Source organism: Temnothorax nylanderi, unplaced genomic scaffold (assembly GCF_030848795.1).
Source record: "Temnothorax nylanderi isolate EJ_2023f unplaced genomic scaffold, tnyl_v1.0 TNYL_tig0019_pilon, whole genome shotgun sequence".
NCBI classification, from domain to species: Eukaryota; Metazoa; Arthropoda; class Insecta; order Hymenoptera; family Formicidae; genus Temnothorax; species Temnothorax nylanderi.
In genome coordinates, this window is record NW_027249081.1 from 1374047 (window position 1) to 1399394 (window position 25348).

A 25348-nucleotide genomic window follows, 5' to 3' on the forward strand; every position below is an offset into this window, starting at 1 on the left:
TTCGATATCTCCTTGATTAATTTTTCGAGCGACGTCGCGAATCTGCATTTCATACTGTTGAAAAAATATATAAGAAATAAGGTGACATATGATTGAGGTAGAATTGGAATCACATGGAAATTAAAATCTGAAACCTATTGACAATCGTTAATTCTCTTGTTAAATTCATATTGAAAATGACGAGTATCATCTTCGATACAAATAATTATTGTTCACTATTTATATTATTTGAGAAACACACTAATTATTTTATTTTACATGAAATAATCATTTTCAATTTTCTCCAACTATTGTTCACTATTTATATTGCATCATTATTTCTTATTCGAACCAATAAAGTATTTTTTTAAATTTGATGTAATACCCGTGATTTATTTTTTTTTATTACTGACCAGACTTTCGTCGATACCGAGCCACTTTTATTTCCTAACGCGCCAACCCGCGATAATTCATTCGTTGTTGACAAATAAAGCCCGACAGAACTGAAACTGCCAGCGGACTCTGACAATGAGTAACCTAATCGGCCCTTTAGATGCACGGGCGAGAATTGAATGTAACGAGGCGCTCGATCGAGGCCGGCTTAAATGCAGGTCTGATTTAAGTTTAACCATGGAGCCCTTACGGTCGATTGGCCGACCGCGTGCGCGGCCAACCTCGGCTTAACCTTTAAATCACGTTGGCGGCGAGCTCTCGCTTCCATCGGAAATTGCACGCGTCACCGTGCATCCTTGCGGGATAAATATCGCATGGGAGAGAGAGAGGGGGGGAAAGAGAGAGAGAGAGATGTTCGGTGAGAGATTGGTGACCGCGAATTGGCCGCGAGCCTGATAGAAGCTGCATTTCACACGGAACCGTGGAGTAACTTCCTTAACACGTTAAACGCCGCGCAAACTTCCCGATCTTAATCTCAAACGACCTTCGATTAACTGGATACAACTAATCTTTATTAATTGAATTTGATTAACTTCGCGAAAGTCCGTCTAAAAGATCGCAAGCCCGATATATGCAATTTGCACTCATCTCTCTTTTTTTAATTGGCTTTCTACGTTCTAGCTTCTAACTTCTTACGTATATCGGCTATATTTGTATAATGTACGAGATTTATATTTTTATACGAGATTTATACGTTCAGATGTGTCGATAATTTTAATATATATGAGATTTTGTACATTGATGTTCTTTGTCATGCAGAATTATGTGCTATTTGCGATATGGAGCATCATCAATCATTTCTCCTTACGGAGAAATACCCTTTTTTCTTAATTCTTTATTCTATTTAGAGTCATAACCGGGAATGGCAATGGTAATCGTTGTCACTTGTCGCAAGGTTTTTGTTATACAATCGTACGGTATAATATTTGTACACCCAGTGTTCTTTTTATACGAGTGCTCCTCCATACATATATTGGATCTCTTTTTCTCCTCTTTTCGATATGAGCTTTATTTTTTTTCCCCGTGAACGCGTACATGATCGTTTTGGTGAGCGCACTTGGCGTGTGTTGCCGTAACAGTTGAATGGCTATTCCAATATTTTACACCACATATTGTTCGTTATTATAGATACTTAAAGGCGTCATAAATAACGCCTTGCGAATCATGCGCGGCTGAAATATTTTTCTAGAAAATATTCTCGATTCTCTCTCTCTCTCTGCATGCGCACACAAATCAAATATTATTCAATGATGAAATGGCGAAATTCTACTTTGCTCCTCAGTCAATTCGTGTCGCGCGTTCCGTGGCGGATGCTAATTACACCGCTCAGCGGGTGTCTAAAACGAAACATTGGTATTGGGTAGCGAGATCATATTTATCTCTCGGCCTGTTTGCACAGCGGTAAATCGACTTCGCGCCGATTCGTTACCGGCTTTTTCATCATTACGCACGGCGATCGGCATGCCGCATTACCGCTCGTAAGCTTTCACCGCGCGCCCGCGCACATCTCGCCGCGCAACGCGAGCGTGTTATCGTTTCGTATCGGATATCATTGTACCGCGGGGAACATTAATCAGAGGGTTGCGCGATGCAGAGATAAATTCGTTTCGTGCTTCGAGACCGCTCGCGCGCGCGCGCGGCAATGAAAAGGGAAAGGATTAAACGAAACGTCGCGCGTTTGCGATTTGCATTTATGCAATTCCTGATTTTTCGGAAAATTCCTTTGTGTGGGAAATCGTGTTATGGCGTTGCCACGATGAATAGCATGGCAATGTTTAAAAACATTACTCGCAAATTACACCCCATATTTTACTAGAGTCAGGTTGAAAATGTTGTACATTGTAGAACGTTATACAGAATTTATGAAAGGTTACTTATACAGTGTTGCGCAAAGGAATTTTTTTTTTATTTTTAATTATAAACGGATATCCTTTTTATACATTTCAAGCACTTATTTTATATTAGGTTATAATATCTGAAAACAGATGCATTTCCCGTGTAATTAAAAACTTTAATTCCAGCAATATATTTATGTAAGTACATGTGGAAATATCAGCATTTAGTGCGGCTTCTAATTTTTTGAAATTTAATTACTGTGATATGGCTATTTATTTTTAGGTAAATTGAAATTGAACTTCCTCGACCGTGTAATTGTATGTGAAAACGTGAATCTCTCTCTCCTCGTAGAGTGACGGTTCGAAATGAAATACACCGAAACAGCTGCTCGCTGACGCGTGAATGGCCGCCTTATAAACCTGACGTTTTATGGAAGCGAGGTTTTATTTACGCCCGACGACGGAAAATGAAATACTCCTCCTCCTCGCGTCGCGTCTTTCACTTGCACTTTCGTCACCACGCCTGGCGAGAATGGGCAAATTTGCGGTTACCGTATATCGCGCACACCACACAGTCGTGCATTTTATACGAATGCGCAAAGTTACAATAAATCGTGTTACAATTCTAGCTATTCGACCACGGATCATTATCTGGCGATTTTTATCTTGGCCTACGTTATTGTTCAACGGTGAACAAAATTGTGGCGTCAAGTTGCGTGTATAACGGTATACACGCGACTTGACGCCACATCGGCGTCGTTTACGGTATCCGAGATCCGCTATTGCGAAAAATCCTTGTTGCCTGGTACAGTGCTTCCTTCAGTCTTTTTTCTCGTATTCTCCTATTCTGAATTTCATTTATTTTCTACGTTTCTCTCACTTTATATTTATAATTTGTAATCCATGTATCTACTGTACAATTATTTTGCGTGACTGTTACTCGTAATGCAGTCTTTTTTATGCTCTTAATCAGTCGGGTTGAGAAAAGATTCTATCGTAGATCATAAATATTCTCATTTATTCATCTGTGATTCACATAGCTATTAATTGGGGAAGTTGAGTGGCCTACTTAGCGAAAACGCGGAACATTTAGCTTCTTTAGGGACCACCCGGACCACGGAGTCCTATGTTGAAAGCCCTCGATCTAGCGCATACATAATTCCAGGAATATATATCGCAGTCGCTTCGTGATTTGTTTGGTATCTCGCGACAGTCGACTCGTCCGTGCGATTAACTCGCACACACACAGACGAGTTATTTTTTTTTCGCAATATGGCGGGGAATTCCGCGTGCCATTCGCGTGTCGCAATTTTTAGACGGAAACCTTTATCGGAGGAAGAAAGGAGTATCCTGTGGGCGCGCGCGCGCGTGCGTGCTTGCGCCCAAGTTTCCTGTGATAATCTCGATGCCAATTATGGGGCGCGTGCCACTCAATGATTAAAAATTAAACGCGAAACTTAAAAAATGGAGGGATATTTAAAAAAGAAATTTTTGCGAGTAGAACTGACTCATGGCTTCAAGCTTCAACGCACGATTAATTCGACATAAATATATTATATAAATTTGAATATAAATAAACTATATATACACTGAGAAAAAAAATTGTTGATTCAATAGCATATGTTATTGAAAAATATTTAATTGATTCAACTACAACGCTCTTAATACTGTTATATAGGAAGTGTGATCCAAGAACTACATATTTGTTTCAAAAAACGCAATATTGAAAATATTTTTTGATCTAATGACACATTTCGTTGCTTGAAATGCATATGCAATTTCACCAATTAGATATTTAATAGCAAATAAATTTATTTGATTTTGAAATACTATAATTGATACAAATAATTATACTTAATCCGTACTGTGACTTGAAACAAGCACACTGTTGTAGAGATTGAGATTCGTAATAACGCCCGCAATGCGAGTGCAGTGTTGTCAATCCGGTAATTAAATTGACAAACCTTGTACTTCTGTCAAGTATTTCTAACATTTTTATGAGTACGCTTCTATTTCAACGGAAAGTAGATAAGATTGGCTCAAATATAACTATGCAATCCTCTCAATCCTACGTTATTGCGATCAGTATACATATTCGTTTGGTGTAAGTAAAAACGCATTCCATTGGAAGCAATATCTGATTCTGTCATCAAAAAAGTCATTTCGACAAATAAATTTTTTTTTATTAGAAATGAAAATGTTATTTATACAATTCAAATTTTGCCGGAATTACTGCGAGTGATAAGCGTTTTCACCGCTAGGTGGCCTTATTTCTCAAATGTAAAATTCGACCAGAGACCGTATATAAGGGCCCACGGCGAAAGCATCTTCGCAGTTCTATCATTACGGGAATCGGGAATACAAGTTATATATCACGTCATGCATGCATGATGCATGTATTCACGAAAGCGCTAGCAAATTTCGCTCAACGTGCGCGGACCAGTTCGGACGTGTTTTGTCCGGCAAGAAAATTTTTTTTAAGTATTGCGACTGTTACTGTGATTGAAATCTGCATTGATCCTCACTCAGACTCAGTGATTTCCTTTTAGACTTTGTCACGCTAACGTGTACCAGACTTTGTTAAACAAATAGTGGAAAATGCTGGCCATATTGATTTCGTATTAGAGGCAGGAGCCTATACAAATATAAGAAGAAGAAGAAGAAGCAGTTCTATCATTGGAATCCATCACTCGGGTGATAGATATGATAATTATTTATTATTTATTTATTTATATATGTGGCAGTCTACCAACCGCCACATGTATAAATAAATAAATAATAAATAAATGTTTAAGTAAAATAATGAAATATTATTAATTACCATGTCTTATCAATTACAAAAATCATTGCGGCAACTACATATTTATTTTGTGAAAGTAAATTCGCAATTTATTGGTGATAAATACGTAATCCTATTAACTATATCTTTTTTCTTGCCATCTAAACCTGTATTTCAAAGAATTTAAATTGTGATTCATTCAAATCTAACAGGTAATCCTCCAACTATGTATAGCATACTTTTGATAAAAGACTGCGTTTTAGCAATCAGAAAAAATATATAGGGAATAATATATGATGTTGAAACAATAAATTATGATGTTAACATTGCAATAGCAAATATTATTGCAATAAGTATATATTTCGGTGGCACCCCGGAATGAGACATTTCGTTGGATCAACCTATATATTTTTTTCATCCAATTACTTTTTTTTCTCAGTGTATATATATATATATATATATATATATATAGTCACGACACGAATTTCCCAACTCTATTACAACTGCCTCTTCGTTTCCATGGATTTCGGAATGTAACTCACGCATCCGTTGATTGTTTTGCAGTATTTAGACGTTCAGTTTTTATACGTGTACGTGAGATAACAATGACTTAGATCCAATTCTAAAAAAATTTATATTAATTATATGTAATTTACCCATAATCTTGATAATTATATAAACATATACATTGCAATGAATGTAAGTTAGCTTGAATTTATATACATTTCTTTTTTAATCATAGAAAATATTGTTGTAACAACCGTAGCAATTTTCTCCGTGTATAAGGTATCTATTTTTAAAAACATTAATTTTTACTAAAATTAACTTCTTAACTTTTTTATTAACAAATTGTACTTTTATAATGGGATGTTATGTACAATAATTTAGTATTTTAAATTAATCGAAACTTTTTTTACACGAAATATACATAAAATAAGATATATATTTTTTTTTGTTCGTTCAAAATATTTGTTTTCCAGAAATTATAAGCAATACAACTTTCGAAAAATAAAAAACACGTTTAGTTTAAAATTTAATATCTTTGGTCGTACTTGTCGTAGAAAAATCTTCGAAAAGGCATTTTAAAGCTAAGGAAACGATCTTTTTATAAAAATATTTTAAGTTACAAGAAATTGCAAAATTCAATTGTTATAAGCAATTGAGATGTTTAATAACACAGGCACACACAAAAAAAGTGTCTTGGCCGAGACACTACACTAGTATATTCCCATGTACTTTTTCCCGCTGAATCCGAATCCGAAGTCAGAATTGTCAGATTGGCTAAAATTTATTAGATAACCACAAAAAAACAATTTTTTTTGCCTTTAATTCGTGTTTTTTTGTGGTTATCTCATAAATTTTAGCCAATCTGACTTCGGATTCGGATTCAGCGGGAAAAAGTACATGGGAATACACTAGTGTAGTGTCTCGGCCAAGACACTTTTTTTTGTGTGCCTGGTGGCACACGTCTCCATTTTCGGTGCTGCCTTCTGCGCTGAGCTTGTCAAATCGCCGTCCCCATAACGAGATAATAGATATCCCGCCGGGCTGTATTATTAGCACGTTGTCCCTTCAATCCTGATAGTCCTAGAGTTCCTATAATAAGAGTTAAGCCAATGTGGTGACGATTTTTGATTGGTTCCGTCATATGTTTCAGCTAAGTTAGTGGGAGTGAGACAAAGCTATCATGGTCGCCATATGCTTCAGCCAAGAAGTTAGTAAGAGTGAGACAAAGCTATAACGGTGTCCTAACTCTTATTATAGGAACTTTAAATAGTCCCAGTGGGTTCTACCTATTAATATACCGCGATTGAAGGACCAATGTCGTCATGTGACTTTCAAGGTAAAAGATGTTTGTTTTTTTATTTTCGCGAACATATTGATTATATTTTAATAAAAAAGGGAGGAACTCTTTTCTCTTTAATAAAAGAAGAGATATTATATTGAAAAGTATATCGCAAATTAAGATTTCTCTGTCTTTCTCTTTCTCTAATATTTATCTCTAATTTCTCTTATCTACGCAGAAATGATTAATGACACATTTGTCGTTGCTCTGATTAAAATTCGAAAAATTATATTCGCATCGTTATACAGATTAAATTGATTGATTATTCTATTTGATAGCGTTCGTAATCAGGGTATTCGTAATCAGGATAATATGCGCTAATGGAATCTCAAATAGATGCTGCAAAATGTGCACAATGTCACGGAATCATCTGTTGAATACGTAAGTAACAACTATTTCAGTCAACTTTCCTGAATTAAATATTTTTTTCGTTTACGTGATCTTTTAGTTATGCTTAGCGAGAGAGTCGCGATTCTTGCGTGAAAAATGAAGTACGCGAGCGTAGATTGTCGCGCCAAGTTTTTCTTTTCTTTCGAATTTCTCTCGTCGTTTAAAATCGCGGAAAATCACGGTTTGTTGAACGGCACGACGTGCGGTATGCGGGATTAAGGTTTTTCTTGACGATTCTCCTTCAAGAGTTCAAACTCCGTCAAAAGTCCGCAGTCGTTTCTACATTCCGGAAGACGGAGAGATTCGAGACCCCGCTTGGCCAGCCACTTTTATCGCTTCTGCTTGAATAGGTGTTGTTCTTTACTTTTTTTCTTATGTTCCTTGTCGAGACGCGGTGACGCCAACGAGAGAATTCTCACGAGAAAATCTCACATAAGTACGACTGCAGTGCTCTTCTTTCTCATAGAACAAAATTAGTTCTTATTGCACATCGGAGAATTTGGATGACGAAAGAGTAAGCCCTTTAAAAAATTTCGGACTATGAAAGAGATGTGTGTGACGGAACAGCGTGCAGCGGTATCACTTGTTTAAAATCACAAAACTATAAAAAACCAAACATGATGAAAATAGATTAAGATTAAAAGAATTTACTTAGGACTATAATTATTATGAATATAGTAACACAATAAATTAATGTGTATAATTAATAGAGAAATTACTACGAAAATTAAGTAAATTAAGTAATTATGATACCAAGATAAGTATATCAATTTTTGAGTTAACCATTTATCTTCCGCAGTCTTATCTGATAATTTATTCTTTCAAGAAGAGTAGAAATAATTGACGCGACACTTTTCCAGAAATATAACGAATTACCGTGATAGGAATGTTTTTGTTTTTAATATATATAGAGTAGCCCCAAATTTCAAGATATTTTTATTTTTATATAGAAAAGATATTTTTGACCATTAAAAAGATTAAAGAAGATAGCTGTTGAGTCTTGTTTATTGATTTTAAAGCAGGGGCTTCGACGATGCGGGTATATAGCGTTTGAATATATTCGGGTATACACGTAAAAGTGTATACATAGGGGAGTGCTTCGTCCTGGTCAATTCTGCAACTCTAGAAGTGGGGAATGATTCTATCTGGTTTGCCGGCGAACTCGTGGCGCCCGCGCCATGATATCTGTATACTATACGCGCTCGTCCGTCCCCTCGTTAATGATTCAGCGCTAATGCTAACACATTCGATCAGCGCCGACGTGGAAATCGTGCGCACAGTCACGTCAGGAGCACGACTAAACGCCGAGGCTTTTATTTCGCGATCAGCATGAATATTAACCCGTTAAACTGCAGGTAATTCCATTTCGTCCATTGTTTTTGTTGCTTTAAACAACTCAGTGACCTGAAACGGACGTCGTCACGCGATATATGTTGTACCGATCTTAATCCCAAAACCTTTTTCAGTGATTAATGAGCATAAATTTTGGTAATTTTATCATTTTCCGCATTTTTAGAGTTTTAAAAATTATTTAAATAATTGTAGTTATTAATAATAGTATAACCAATATCAAAAAGATAATTAATGATTTATTTTTCTTGTTCAGTCATATAAATACCGGCTTAGCTTTCGATTCTAGATAAAATATCTTATATAAATAATATACGTTTTAAAAATATAAAAATTTAAAATAGAATAAATACTTACGTTTCTTTTCAAAGGGCTAGTCTTGAGAGAGATTTTGTTACGTAAATTTACTTTACGTAACACACTTTTCTGCATTATAAAAGAATGATAGAAAGCGAAAATCTACGACGTTATCTGAAAAGGGTATCCCTCTGCGGATACCCTTCGCCTGCTCCCATCTTAAACGACGTTGAAAGCCTTGTGATCTTATTTCGGCTGTACAACTTCAAAGTAGTTAATGACCCAATTTGGCGAATACTCCATGGCATTGTCACGTAGTCCATTACTTGAAGAAACATATAGTATTGTTTTTTTTGTGTTTATATATACACGTTTTTTAAATATATATATTAACAACAGATATAACAAGGAAACGATAAAGATTATTTATTCGACTTATGTGTGACCATCTTTATTAATTATAATTGTTACGACGTTTCAATGGATTTTGGTCCTTCTTAATCGATGTAAATTTTGATGTTAATATAAGCATTCTTTTTTAAAATCACTGCAAAGAATTTATTGCGAAAAATATCACCTCAGCCAGAGTTCGAACCCTCCTTATATTTTTTTTGTAATAAATTCTTTATTGTAATTTAAAAAAAGAATACTTATCAGCATCAAAAGTTACATCGATTTAGAAAGACCAAAACCCATATAGTCGAAATGTCATGATGATTATAATTAATGGCCAGTTGAGTCGAATAAATAATCTTTATTGTTAATTATTTATTGGCGAAGTAAAAGTTTCTGTTTTGGTATAACAAGGAAAATTGTGAGTAACTAAATTTTCAAATTAATATACACAGAAGCGAGCATAAATCTCAATAACTGTTTCAATAGATTAAAAGGAAAATTAATTGCATTAATCTCGAACAGTCACGTGTGTCGGTGTGTACACAGCAAATGTATTCGTATTCCAAGAAATATATATCGTGATGACCTAGTTGCGCAGCACACATACACACATATACACATACACACATAATCAAAGACGTCACTTCGCGTGGAATGGCTTTGTTTATCGAATTAGTTCGAACGTTACATAAGTTTGAGTATTAAGATAAACAATCTCTGCAACAATGTGCTTTTCCACCCGGCGACTAAACTAACTCTGCATCGTAACAGCACGATATTCATCTCGAGTCACATTTTGGAGAGAAGATTGCATCTTTTATTTCCAACATATTACAACACACGATATTAACTATTACGAGAGACAGAATGCGTGTATTAAATCCTACCTGTTAATTTCCCTCTATCATCATTTACGACTAGAATATGGCGGAAATTTAGTTCCGCCCTCGCACCTTGGTGCACCACGGGGAGACGCGCGGAGCCTATAGGCCGAGGTATCTCTCTTTCTCTGCTTCGGAAGAGCGGCCGGCGTTCTTCCGAAGTGAGAGCAGAGGCTGAAAGGTTATTGCGCTCTCCCGAGAGAAAGAGAGAACAGAAAAAGGAAATAAATGACGAGTCTGCTGTTCGCCGGCCGGCCGGCCGGCGGGCAGGCAGGCCGGGTGTCAGTCGCCGTGTGCGCGCAAATACGTTGCCGCCGTGTGTTCATTAAGTATATGCGGTAGAAAGCGTAGCGCTCGCGTATATGCACGCGTCCCCGGGTGAGTTAGGGGGCCCCCGGACTCTTGCCAGCCCTCCGCGCCCCACTACCACCCCCGGTTCCCTTGCAGTCCCTCCTGGCAACGTCCGCGCGCCACCATCGGGGTGGTTGTACTATTGATTTTTTCGCCCTGTTCCGTTGAATTATCGAGAGTCTCTCTCTCTCTTTCTCTCTTTTATGTGGGCGATCTCGTCGTCGGCAATGTGCGACCCCATGACAAAGACGGCGAGGCGGCGCGGCGCGGCGGCGCGACGCGGTAACGCGGCTGTTATACGGGATGATTCGCGGTTAGCGCACGGGACATTTGAGGGGCAGATTCTTTGTCGAAATCTGAGACGAGAATCCTTGTGAAAAAGTACTGGGACAATTGAAACTTTTTCAGTCACGAGTGAAATTGAGGGATTCCTCGCGATTTAAATATAGACGTGGTATGATTGATAACAGAAACTTGATCGGTTATTTACCTTCGAGATGACTTTATCTCAACAGAGATTTAGGATTTCAATTTCTAGTTAACGAGATGTCTAATGTTGGAAAGCTAAAGGGTTGTAGTGAACGGTAATATCTCACGATGAAGATCTCTCTTAGAAGGATTATCGTCTCGGATTTAACCTTTATACATATATTCTCTCCCTCTCTCTCTCTTTTAGGTAAGGTAAACCTGTTGTGGCTCGCATTAAATTTCAATTTAGAACCTGCTTCTACAAAATTTACTTTATTTATTAAATTTGCTTCACCTTGAAACTCTACGTAATTAATTATATAAAAATAGTCGTATATAATGTGCTCATTAATATTTACGATCTCTTTTGACGACAAAACGATCATTGGACTTGGAAAATAAGGAATCCATCCTGAATATTTATAATGATGACTGCAGGATCATCCTGTAAGCAAAATGCAGCGCGTTGTCGGGTGTGTATCGGACACGCTCATCGCGGAGAGAATAAATCTGGCGAATGATTGGAATTATGAGGGGAGATATTTCCTCGTGTATATATATATATATATATATATATATATATATATATCTCTCTCACTCACTCTCGCCACTTATTCGTTGTTTCCCCGATTTTAGCCAGTAACGAGGCGCCTCCGCGAAATAATTGGACGCGAAATGATCACAGGCTCCGACGAAAGGGAGGGGGTGGAAACGCTATCAAATTGCTGTTGTTGCGCCCTCGGAGATTGATATCGTACATGATCTTGATTTCCTCGTATCAGTTTAAAGTATTAATTGCGCAGTTTTAATGAGTCCGCTCTTATTTTACCTTCCCCTTTGTACATAAGAACAATTCGAACATACGATATAATTATCTCTTTGGGAGTTTTTAAATTGTACACGAAAAAATAAATACACGCATCACGATCGAAATTAAAATTTCTTAAAGTACGTAAGTTTACGATTACATTAAGGTAAATGTGCCAATGTCTGGACACGTACCTATGTCTGGATATTTTTATCATTTTAGTCCTTAAATAAATTATAACGCGAATTAAAATCAAAGAATGAAAGATAAAAATATTTTTCTTGTATTATATTTTTATCTTTGATTTTAATTTGTGTTATACTTATTTAACCCTTCGCAGAACATGTTTAATTTTGCTGCTTTCGTCGAACGTGTGGGTCTTTTAGGCCAGTTAAGATTTTCAAGCTGTAATAGTGCCATAGAAAATCTGAAAAAATTCAAGTATACTTTCGAAGGCTTTAAGGATCTATTTATACCGTTATATATGCCTGATTTTTGTTTGGGTTTTTTTTATGAGTCCGTAAAGTTTCCGAAAAATTCAAAATTGAAATATCAACCGGGTCTTTAAAGCCCCACTTTATCTACGAAGGGTTAAAAACTAAAATAATAAAGGTGTCCAGACAGGGTCTTAAGCGTCCCGGCATTGGTACATTTTACCTTATTAGATTCATAAAGTATTTTCTTATCAAATAATTATATATATATAGCGATAGAGATAGATAAAGAATCGTGCAGGGTAATCGCATTTCGCTGTGGGCTTTCAATTCCAGAACACTCAATCCTTTCGTGCGAATATTCTTGATTATCGCACGAGCGTTAAGGCTTCGGAATTTGCGAACCTCCGGCGCTTGTACGCGACAATCGAGAGCGTAACGACAACGGCGCGTAAAAGTAGCGCCGGGACGAAGTTTAATCACGGCGGCGAACAAAGAGGTGCAGAACGATGGGACCACTTTCCCAACTGTTAATGACGTAGCATTGAAACACGCCGCGCAGTTTCCTATGCGGGCACGGTATTTGCGGTGCATTTTGGATTAAGAGTAGAATGACGGTTTGGTCGCATCGACAGTTGAACGAAGTAAGCCGGGCATAAGCAATCCGCGCTGTCCCTTTTTGGATTATATATAGCTATATCTTTAATAATGCCAGAAAAGGCGAATTTACTTAGCTCCGACTTGTTGGAGCGACGACTACGACGACTTTAAGTACATAATAACTTATGAGTCCGTGCTCCTCCGCTTTAGCAGAGATCTTTCTCATTCAAAGAGTTTTTATTTATGAATGTGTTTTTTGTTCCTGTTTTGAGCTGCGTTATTTCACAAACTATGCACTTACTCTTTCTTTGAATATCTCAAACATCATCCTGCAACTATTCCATGCTACACTACTTACAAAATAATTTTATAATATTATTATAATATATTATGGTTATAAAAAAAGGTGTAAATATGGTGCAAATGTGAAGTTATACCTGAAGCGAGTTCATAAATTACCGATTTCTCTTGGCATCGAACGATACATTTATTGACCGAACGAATCGACTACGTAAGACGTATGGCACGTGAAATGTGTCTCTCGTCTCCTTTCTCCCTCTCTCTTTTTTTTCTGTCGTATACGGGTGAAAAATGCGTAAGCGGAACTGGAACGTTACTTGACAATGCGAAGGACTCATCGGTATTCAATGCGCTTGCTTAGGCGCTCTTCACGAGCTTAAGAAACTGGCCTTATGTGAACATCGCGTTCATCGAACCATGTCGCGGTGACCTAGTATCGATGCTTAGACGTTGATACGAGGCGAAGTACATCTCACTTAAGAAAGGTCGCTGTCGCGATGTAGGAAAGTCTAAAGTTTTAACGGGGATAAAATTTGGAATGAAATTTATCTATTTTTACAAAAAATCTTTGTATTTAATAATTAAAACATTAAAAAATAATTACAATTAAATCTAATAATCAGCAGTACGTTTATAAGCAAAAAATATACGTGGATTTGTACGTGCATTGAGTTTATTTACTTTAAGTGAAAGATGGAAAGATGAAAACGTCATAATTTCGTCATAATTTTAATGAGTTTTTATTTCAAATACTATAAATATGAAAATACATATTTTATACCAACTGTCGGATTTATAGTGTCAGGAATAAACAAAAAGATTTCTATGCGCATTTTCTATGGCGAAATCTGAACTTGTCAATATTACGCTCTTTTCAAGTCTGTACATAAAAGATAATTTGAATTTCTAAATCAAACATTACGATAGAGTAAATAGATAATAATTCTTGGACGTCAGTAAACCAAAACTTTTCCAACAATTATTAAATACACAGATTTTCTTTTCTATATTTTAGTATACAAACTTAAGTACATCAGTAATACTCATCTTTAAGACTCGCGATTTGTACAAAAGTCGTTGAAAGATGCCCGAAACCAGAATCAAGGATCGATATCCGGTCTTGGATCGACGCACTTGAGCGTGAAAGAAGCAAGGGGGAAAGAGCGGCTCAATTTTATCGGCCGCGTGGCCAATAATTTCTTCGTCGGCGAGGTGGTGATTTCAGCGACAGACGCGAGTCAGCTGGCAATCTTTTATTCGTTCTTTATTCGACGATTCATGCTGCCTGCCCTTTTTCTTTCTCCACCTTCCCTCGAACAACTAGCCGTCTTGAAGAGAATCTCTCCAAGCGAGACAATTTTTCCATGAAATAATTTTCACTGCGTAACTCCTTGAATAACTGAATAATATCTTTCTCTTTCAACTTCTTCAGAAGATTATTTTTATATTGATATACTATTTAAAAAAGAAATAGAGAGAATAAAGCAAGCTTCTTCTTCTGTAGTTGTTTGAATTAAATGTTGTTTGAGTTTGCGCGAGTAAAACTTAAATCTTAACAATAAGAGATGTATGGAATGTCTCTGACTTCATAAAACTTAACTTCATAAAGCTAAAGTTGAAACTTTACTTTTTATTTGTACGTGAAATTTGTACGGATAAATGAAATTGAAGATATTAATTTTTCAACGTAATAATATTTTTTCTCCTATTTTTTGTGTTATTAGATGATTAATCAATAAAAGCAATTAACGTTACATAGTAATTAACACTAATATAATTAACATTATAAGTAATTAGCATTAAAACAATGTAATTAGCATTATATGTATATACAATATATAATCTTAATTACATATTGTTAATGTTAATTATATATATATATATATATATATATACACACATATATATTCAAAAGACTTTTTGAAAAAATCTAAAAAGAAATAAATAGAGTCTGAGAAACTTCATTACTAATTGTATCGACTTCTTCTATAACATCAGGGATTAAATCGCGCTGAAATTGCACTGAGTAAATTACGAAATTGTAGGTCAGACGTCAATTGGATTCCATATGGGTAATCAGAGCTAATGATGAGATGTATATTACGCATACGGAAGACACGCATCAAACTTGTATATAGACCCCACAGAAAGTCAAATGTGAATGTTATCCGATGGAAGACATTATAAAGATAAAAAGGAGGAGTTATAGTTTTTTTTATAGTTGTCTAAATAAATAGACGAGATAAACGCGGATAAAAAAATGTCGGCATGATAGCGTGTTAATTACGTGATTTTCAATTAAGTAAATGTTTCTGGATTATAAGCCTCGCCGGAGACTGCGCGAGCATTATTCAGGTGGGAAGCATTACCCGGGGGATCTTTTTGTATCCCCTGTGCGCGGATGAGAGGACAAAGAACGAGAATTCGGTCGAGATGCGGCCCAGGTCGCGGGGGTACGCGGGACGGGGAATAAATAAAACATAGGCAAACACTTCAAAGGAACGCGCGCTGTAAGTCATTGGCCCCGAATGACGTTGAGAGAGCGCGGATGACACGAGATATACTTCGCGAGTATCAAAAGCGTACATAAGTGAGAGAGGACAAATGGCGTATGAGAAATATCGATCAGCTTTTTCTCCCTTGGTAATTTGGAAACTTTTCACATTAATACACCTATGTGAATCTGGCACCCGACTTTGGAAAAATTAATTTTTCGATACGGAAAATCATTACGGAGATATCATTAATACTCCATCAAAGGATCGTCGCTACTTCATGTTTTATAACATGGTCGTAGGTATAACAGAATTATGTGTTTCATCTTCAAAATCCTTAAAAGGAATAGGTACAAGAAAAAGATACAATTTAAACGAAAAAAAATTTCTTTTTGTTTCATAGTATTTTAAATATAAAGACGTAATAATATACATCTAATATCTTTTTGTTTTAATTCACTTTCATATTCAGCTAACGTTTTTTCTTATAAATTGTGGATACACAAAATTTAAAGTATATACGTAATATGAGTCAACTTTTTAGCAAAAAATACAATGAGATAAGAATAACGACGGACTGCTTTGTCTTTATTGACTAATATCATGTCTCTCTATAGTTTATAATAAAATATATATGACAAGTCGCATTTCAAACAAAGGAAATATATAAATAGCATGGATATATATTCTACGATATATCTATTTTCGAAGTATTTTCAACGTCTCACACGTATATCACGTCCGAAATAAACAGCTCAAGACGTCGTTGTAGACGATCCACCTTCCCTTGTGATTTTCCATTTCGAATCTCTGAGACATCGCTACTCGACTTTAACTTCACCCAGTCGCGTCCCATTTCGTCACCCATCCATTGCGGGGTTAACAGCCCTTAAATCGGCGTTGGCCGCGATTTCTTCAAACGAATCGTGTCGCGGTAATTGCTGCACTATATATTCACGTAAGGAACCTTAAAAGTAAGTAACCTTAAAAAAAAGAAAAAATATTGTGTTTTTAAATATACTTGTACTTTTTAAGTAATTTGTTTGCGTGTCAAAATAGTAGACATAAAATATCCTTCATGTTATTGAGAATATTTGACAAATTGTTCGAGTAAAGTGTACAAATAAATGTTATTTACTTGTTCGGCATATCCTCTATCATATTTTCTTGATTTAACCAGACTTCAAAGCAAAAAAAGCTTTTGGGTAAACTCGGGTAAGATGGCCATACAGGAAAGATGGCCAACTCATGTTCATTCGATGTTTCATGGCGAGCTAGATTGAAAGAACATAGGTTGGCCATCTTTCCTCTATGGCCATCTTACCCGAGTTTACCCTATATAGGCTTTAAGGCAGTTTAAGGGTTGATATGCATGCTCGCGTGCGCATGAAAGGCATACAATCGCACAACTGGTAATACTGACCCATCAGGGGCACATCTGCGCGCCACGTGTTGAGAGCTGTTGTTTGGTCCCCTCGTTCCCCGTTGATTAGAGAAATGGATGTCAGGCAGCACGTGGTTAACGACGACCGAAAGATGATCTCTCGGCACCGTCGTCCACGTTCCCTCGTCCGATTTCTACCCTTTGCCGTCACTTTCGATGGTTCATGCACGCAATTTATTTCGACAATAAGATGTGTCCGAGATTGACATATAACATTCACTGGTTTGCATCGATCGCGTTCATCTCATGCCTTTACCGAATTTTTCATAATTTTTTTTGATTGCATTGATAATCATTTTTTTCAAAATTAAATAGGAATTGCTGAAAGTAATGAATACTGATGAATACTAAATTTATTCGTATGGAATTTTTTTTCTTTTGATAGGAACTTTCGTAAGATGTTGCTAGAGCGTTTCAGATATTAGAAGCGTATCAGCATCTTAATTAAAAATTCTCTTATGATATATTTAATTCTTAATAATATATTTATCTTAATGTTTAAAACTTTAACAAAATACCATAAAAAAATCTCGTTAATTTATCTTACAAAAAATAGCACGATTGATAGATTCTTACATTCTTGCTTATTAGAACTATCGGTCTTTAAAGCAATCTACTATATATGTTTGCCTATAAATGTGCTGGTATCCAAGATAATAGTTTACACTTTACCCCATAATCAGATCTTTTCCCTTCGTAAAGAGTGTCCCTTCGTCGAGTTGTTCTCGCAGGAGATACATGTTCATCGAAGCAGGATGCACACGGGATTTTGTCGGGACACGAGACGCAGCAACGTATTATCTAATCTTGGCGCAAACCGCAGCTGCGATCACTTAAAAATATATACCGACCGCCGATCCTCTCTTCTTCCTTTTCCTGCGTTGCCCCATGCATTCTCGACTACGCAACAACGCTCCCTTTTGCGATAATAAAAATTATCTCTCGCGTTGTTTTCTTCATAGTTTTACGTCACGCATTCTTGTCCTTTCGCTCTCTTACGAAGAGTGCTCGGTGTGATTCTTTCTCGCGTATAATCATCTTCCAAGCATCATTTCGCTCGTCTTCAAGAGGGAGCATTATCTCCCGCCAAGTATTTTTTACGCATTGAATTGCATGTCAAATAGAACAAAATGCAGTTTTCAAGCATGGGAGGACTAATCAGAATTCATATAGTACCCACAAAGTTAAATTGCGCTAGTCGACTCTGAATGCAGAATGCCCTCCTGATACATATTACAATTCGCATATATGTACATATATACATACATATGCATACATTACAAAATGTAAGCCATTGCAAATAACTGAAATTTATCGCAAACAATTCTCATAAATATGCCTCCACCACACGGTATCTTAGGTATATGTGTTCTTTTGATTATTTAATGCAATATTGCGTTTCACAATGCATGTACTCGCGCGATGGCAACGAGATAAAATTGAAATCTTGCTCGCGATGCATCCCGTAACTGTGAAATCTCCACGGCGGCATCGATCGATCGGCCGTGCCGCGACTTGCAATCGAGCAATTTGTTCGTTTATCCGATATACCGCGCGCACGTTCAATGTATCTTGAGCTTCTGGAGCACGAGCGTTTATCCAGTCGTGCTACGCGATACCGGAAATCGCCTCTTTCATCGATTACATCGATAGATGACTGTATGATCTGTTCATGAGTCTCGCTTATAAAGTATGTTCACCATTGATATGTAAAATACCACGTTTGTATAATAACCCCGCCCCAAAATTATAATCGATGATAAATAAAATGTAAGAGCTAAATGTAAATAGAAATAGATGAAACTAAAGTTGAAAGTGACAAGCCATGACCGAAAACCATGAATATAGGAACATCTGTTCCACCATATATATTATTCAAATTACATATTTTTTAGTATAAGATATGCTTCATATAAAATATTCATTTTCATGTTGTAAATTAAATTAAAGAGAAAGTACATTATGTGTTTTTCTTTATTAAAGATATTATTTTAATATCTCTGATCTACAATTTAGATATAATATATAACTGTTATCCGATTTTTCTTTTATGCAACGCGAGATATAACAAGAAAATGAGTAACTGATACCCGAAATAGAAATTGTGTGTACTTCCAGTTTTAAATGTTCGGCAAGAATACGATGCTCGATCTATAAATGGTTTCAAATTAATTAATTAATAATATGCTACACAATAATTACTGGGAATTAAGATGCACGGTCGCTTTCGGCTCGGGAATGCGCCACGGAAATAGCAATCCTGTCCAAATGGTCTCCCGCGAGAGTCTACGCTCTCCTTTGGCCGTCGTCCCTTTTGTTTCTTCTTTTTCATTACGGAATCGGCGCGGCGCGGCACTCGTTCGCGCTCGCGCTCCATCTCACCCCGTTCGACCGCGAGCGCCGTGAAGCGCGCCGGGTATCGATCGATTTCCGTTCCGCGCAAGAGGGAGGTAAATTTTCGCACGGCAACCACGAGATATATCCGGAAATAGGCCCGCGACATTAATAGACACCGGCACCGGCACCGGCACCGGCACACACGGTAACCACCCTTTACGTTTCTGTCGCGCTCTCTCTCTCTCTCTCTCTCTCTCTCTCTCTCTCGGCCGAAGCGGAGCGATTTTCCAGGGCCGTAACTCCGGATCGTCGTCTCTCGTGCGGCAACGAGGAAGCTCACGAGCTCCGCTCGTTTGTACGCTCACTCGCGGTTATGAACACGCGGATCTATCGACACATCTGTTGAAGCTCTCGCGGTGCCTTTGCCCTGCTAAAGTATGCGCCGCTTCAACTTCCTGTCGAACTATCGGTAAACAAGCGCGAACGACCCATCGCGTCTCGGTGCGCCCTTCTGCTGATTAATGTAATATTAAAACATCTCAAACGAGATATACCAGATGAAGCCCTTTTACTCTAACGCGAATGTTCTATACTTTATGTAGTAACATTAAAGACGATATATATATATATATATATATATATATATATATATATATATATCTGATAATATTGAATTTATATATGTAGTGCAAGAATGTGCATAAATTTCTTTCATATTAAAAGCTTGTATTATTTTGAATACTGCCACAGCCGTTTTAAAATATTCCTATACATTTTATTATATTTTTTATATTTCATATATGGTATCTTTTTATACACATATACTTTTTTATATTTTTATTTTTATATGCGTGTAAATTTTGAATTTAAATAGGATTATTAAAAATTATGCATTGTGGAGTAAATTATTCATTATACACCGGTATAACAACGGTTGCAGCGACCGTCCAGAAATCAATATGTTATTTCACTATTCCGTTGAACGCATATTCGTTTCGCGAACATACCATGAAATTTTGCGTAACAATTTCTCTTTCTAATTACATTTGAATTTGCTTCATGTTTGTATATGATATAGCAGACATTCATTTGCTTTGAAGTCACTTCCTAGTACAAAATGAAGCTGTCCCAGAAAATGCTGTTAATTGTCTGCAGAATTACAGCTATGCTCATTCCGCCGAATTTGTCGTGTAATTTTAATGCTGCCGAGGCACGATACTCGGCGGAAACGCGCAGCGACAATTCCGTATACGCGTTACGTCGCGATGTCTGAAGTTAATATTAATTTTGCGCGCACGGAGTAGATAAATTATACTCCATCTTTAATACGAGGGTACTAATTAAGAAGTCTGCTTGCGTATTGCTCGGTGTTAAATCAACGTATACCTACGGTATCGCGCGATGTAACATATACACAGCAACCATATTGTAACTATCGATCGCGTTCTCTTGTGTGCGCGACACACTCCCTATCGAAAATCACAGCTGCTAATGCGACCAAGAATACAATATCGGGGAACGTAATTACACTGAAACGCGCGTACACAACTCGTTTCGGTGGGCCCAGTTTCGGTGAATTTTCGTGATTGAGTTTCGCGGTTTAACAACGTACACTCTTGACGCGTTCAGCCCTCTGTTGTTGCCAATGTTTATCGATAGTGATTAGATCCTTCGCTTTCTCAATAGAGCCCTGCATTTTTAATCAAATTTTCCGCGCCCGATTAAATATGCTTGTTAGTAATATCCTGAATAATTAACATTAATTAATAATATGTGTACTTATTATGGATTAGCAATTAATAATATACTAATTAACGGTTATTAGCACCTCCTAAAGTTTTAAATTTCTACATGTTATGCAAAGTTCCCGACTCTCTTTCTAAGTTTTAATTTTCGGTATTTATTAATCCTTGCTTGTAGTCTTAAATATGTTTAACCGCTACGTGTCAGACGTACTTAACTTGGGAATGGTCAGACTGTGGGTGTAATTTACGCCCAAACCGGCGCGGCAACATACCAGAGGCAATTTCATGCTTTATCGGAATTATCAATAAATTTCCGCATTCAGGTAATTTAGAAAATCGATTTTCCATATATATTGAGACAACGTGCATACGCCTTCCCGATATTACAAAAACGTGCAATATATCACGTGCACACTGAGTGTGTCACGGCAGAGTCGCCGCTTTTATTTTATTTAAAAAATATTTTAAAAATTTCGAAAATATTTTTCTCGGATACATTTTAAAAAAATATGTCAATTTTACATAATATGTCATCTTACAAACATATGTCAATTCTACATTATTATAAATCTCAAACGAAAATTATACATAAACCTGAGAAAGCTTATTTTTAGAGCAGGTTATTCTTTCTCTCTCTCTCTCTCTCTCTCTCTCTCTCTCTCTCTCTCACACACATACATAAAATATATAATAATAGCTTTCTAAAATATAAAGTTTCGAATAAAGTTCCTTCAGATACACTTCACTGAACAAGTAATACACAATCTTTTCCTTAGAGAGTAATCTCTCACAAACATAATTAATAGACCTATTCTTGAAATACGAGATCTTGTTGTTCTGCTTTGGTATTACGAAGCGTAATCCCATAGAAACGTCTCTCGCAGCTCGTTAGCCGTTACCTGCATTGCATCACGGCCGGGACGATCCGACGCGAATGAACGATAGCGACACGAGTATTATGCATCTGTCAGTGAGGAATAAAGCCTGGATTTTTTCGCGTCAAACTGGAGTTAATCGGAATTCTCAAGCTAGACTAGAGAATCTACGGCGACGAGAGAGAGAACGCGAGCAGACGTATATATATATTTGTACCCACGCCGAAAGTCAAATAGACTCGCCTGAAAAAGAAAGCGAGGCCGAGACGAATTTCTCAAAGGCCACGTTGGTAGTACTATCAATAGTTCGGTCGTCTCGGCTCGAAGTGCCTGCTTTACTCACGAGTCTTTCACACGGCATCGTCGAGAGGGTCAAACACAAATGACGATCGCGTGAACCTAAGAGAGAGAATGAAAAATACATTGGGATATTCGGAAATCGTCAATACGAGATTTACAATGTCCTTTAATTAATCTGACGTGGACTTTCTTTTCAGCGAAAAGCGATTGAGTATCGCGAACTTATAATTTTTTATGTCAACTCTTGGAGAACTAATTTATCTTCATATTTTACGATAAAATCTTCGCGTATAAGATTCGACGATTTATCAAAAAACTTTCTATTTTCTAGTAAGAGTTTTTTTTATTTAATAATATCGACATAGGAAACCTTTCTTTCTTTTTCTTATAAGTAAGCTGGTAAGGTGATATATCAAAAAGATATCATATATATATATATATTCTGTATTCTTTATATAGCATTATCATGTAAATCTATCGTATTGGAAGATAAGAAGAACACTACAATACATCCCACTCCAAAGAGTTTAAATCTCATCAGTAACTAAACTTCAAATTAAAAGTCTGCTAAACTTTGTCAAGCCTATTAAAAGTTTACTTACAATCGAACGTGGAATGAGATTTTATTCTGCATTTTCACTCTTCAAGCTTAATTTGCAAGAAATTATTTTAATAGCGCATTTAAAAAGCTATTGACGTCTAAAACTCGAAACATTTCCCGTTTAAAACTGAGATTGAACATCGTATTTATAATTCGGGGATACACGCCTGCACGACTTCTTTCGTAAATCGTAAATTATTCAGTCCGGACGAGAACCTTCTCTCGGGGAAGAAAGGTAGACGCATGCATTCTCGTTGAGATACCGATTGCATAATTTTCGTTAATTCATCTTAACAAGAGCCGTCTTATCTTGACGGCGAGTGGATTGTGCTGCAGTTTTCACGTCCGCCGGGAAGTCTCCTCAAGCTCGACCTAACAACAGCCTCGGGATATCGAGCGACGAGCGTGTAAGCTAGTCGCGCCAGGGGGGAGAACAGGGCGCCGACCTTTAAAATGCGGTGCGTCCAAGTGCTCTAGAAACCTGAAAGTCGCCGATTTGATCCACGACGGGCCGGCGCGCGGCGTTCGGACGAACGCGCTATGCCGCTATAGTCGGGAAATTACGATGGCCATTTCGTTTCGGAAACGACGCGTAATGCCGCGTATATAAAACGACGAAAAACGCCAGCTGTATATAACGTACTGTATATAACGCTATTACGACGTGGCGGCAATAATTTAAGGGAGGTAAAGTGCGCGAGAATTCGGTGACTTCTCTCGAGTGGAAGAAAATATTTATTTCAAACTTAAAATAATGTCGAGGACACTTGAGAAAGAGCTGCGACTGCTAGTAATATATAATGCACTGGAGATGTAAGATATAAATAATATACAACTGGAGCACGTGCAGTTACGAAATGCAACGTAAGAGCCGGAGAAATGTTTAATGGGAATTCAACGAGTTTGTTTGGGAGAAGAAACTTGTTTCAAGTTTGATATAATTCTAAGAATCGTCGAGAGGGGGGAGAAGAGAAAGAGGAGGGAGGATACTGCAATCACTAGTAATATGCATATTTTTCAAGATATGATGCTGATTACAATAACTGATAAAATTAAACTCAAGATAATAATACTGCATTACAAGTAATAAAATTAATCCAAATACAACGGAGATATTAATATATATGCAAAGTAATAATAAAATACAAAATATATAATAATAATAATAATGATAGCAATAACGGTAAATAATTGGGGCAAATAACCGCAGCTGTCGCGAGCCGTCATAAATTATAAAAACCTAGTAAGCAATTATGAGGTAATTATCTCATTATCTAATCAATAATTATTTCGCACGGGAGTATGCAAAGTAGATTCAGTGGTTAAAAAGAAACCCGATTATTTATTCCAATTTCGAAAGTAGGGTGTCATTAGGTTCTTTTTAGTCGCCGGCACAACAGAGTGTCGAGCGTCAATCGATAGCTGGAAGCGCGCGCGTTATATGAATAAATAATCCCGTTTCGGAAGTGAATCGCGGAACGGAATGGAGCGAAAAGCCCACGCTAGACCCTGAAAAGAAAAAAATAAACCAGCGTCCTTGACGATCAAATTCTCGCATGAGTTATCATTTAAAAACCACCGCCGTCGTCGCGCACCGCCCCATCGTCGTCTTCTTCCCTCGTCGGCTTATTTCTGGACGGAGTTTCCGGGCGAACCGGCGAGAGCGCATCGATCGATCCCTCCCTCGACGTGAGTTTTCCCTGCGCCCTCGCGCCCGCGTACGTATATTCGTCCTTACGATATATTCCCCGGCGATGCATATGGAAAATCCGATCCGACGGGCGGAAACGCGAAAAACGTGTAGCAACCGTCACGTGTAGCGTCGCGTCGGTCGGGACGGGAGGCGCGCGAGATGCATTCTCGCGCTCATGAGAACGTTCCGCTCGGCGTCAACGTGTGGGCACGCAGCACGGGGAAAACGGGGGCTGCATTATGCGGCTATGTCGCACGTGCGGTGCCGCATTGGAAAAACTCACGACGCGAAGCGTTACGACGCGTAACGTAGATATCGGGTCGACTACTCGCCAATTGCGTGCCGCGTGCTCTTTTATTAAGGTGCGAACGCGCGGGTCAATTTTATTACGTACGGCGCGAGCGTCACGAAAAGTATATCGTCGAAAAACGTGCTGCACACATAATTTGCACGTGCCGGGGAATTTAACGCTATCGTTTCGTTCGCACCCTATTCTATCTCGTCTAGATATAGTTATTTAAATAAATATCTAAAGAAGTTAATAAAAGCGTAGGTTTCTCTCTTTTTTATATTCTATCGAGTGACAAATGGTTTTTGTACAAAAGTCGAATAAAAGTTTTTATTGATAACGTGTAATATTATAATTACGATTTCTTTCAATCTTACTTATTTGTATTCCCTTCCGGTGCCG

At 37.3% G+C, this 25348-nt stretch overlaps 1 protein-coding gene across 5 annotated transcripts in view; it reads left to right on the top strand.

Moving 5' to 3' along the window:
* The window catches only part of Src64b (Tyrosine-protein kinase Src64B), a 46849-nt gene that overhangs the window by 2064 nt on the left and 19437 nt on the right, over window positions 1-25348 (top strand). Inside the window, exons 2-3 of one of the 5 annotated variants that reach the window (XM_071699774.1) lie at window positions 6704-6889; window positions 7171-7273. The exons of 3 other annotated variants lie outside the window; for them this stretch is intronic. The gene's annotated coding sequence lies outside the window, so the exon portion shown is untranslated. Of the gene's footprint in view, window positions 1-6703; window positions 6890-7170; window positions 7274-8543; window positions 8638-25348 lie in introns of those variants that run through there. One more of the 5 variants, XM_071699775.1, reaches the window with a different exon arrangement.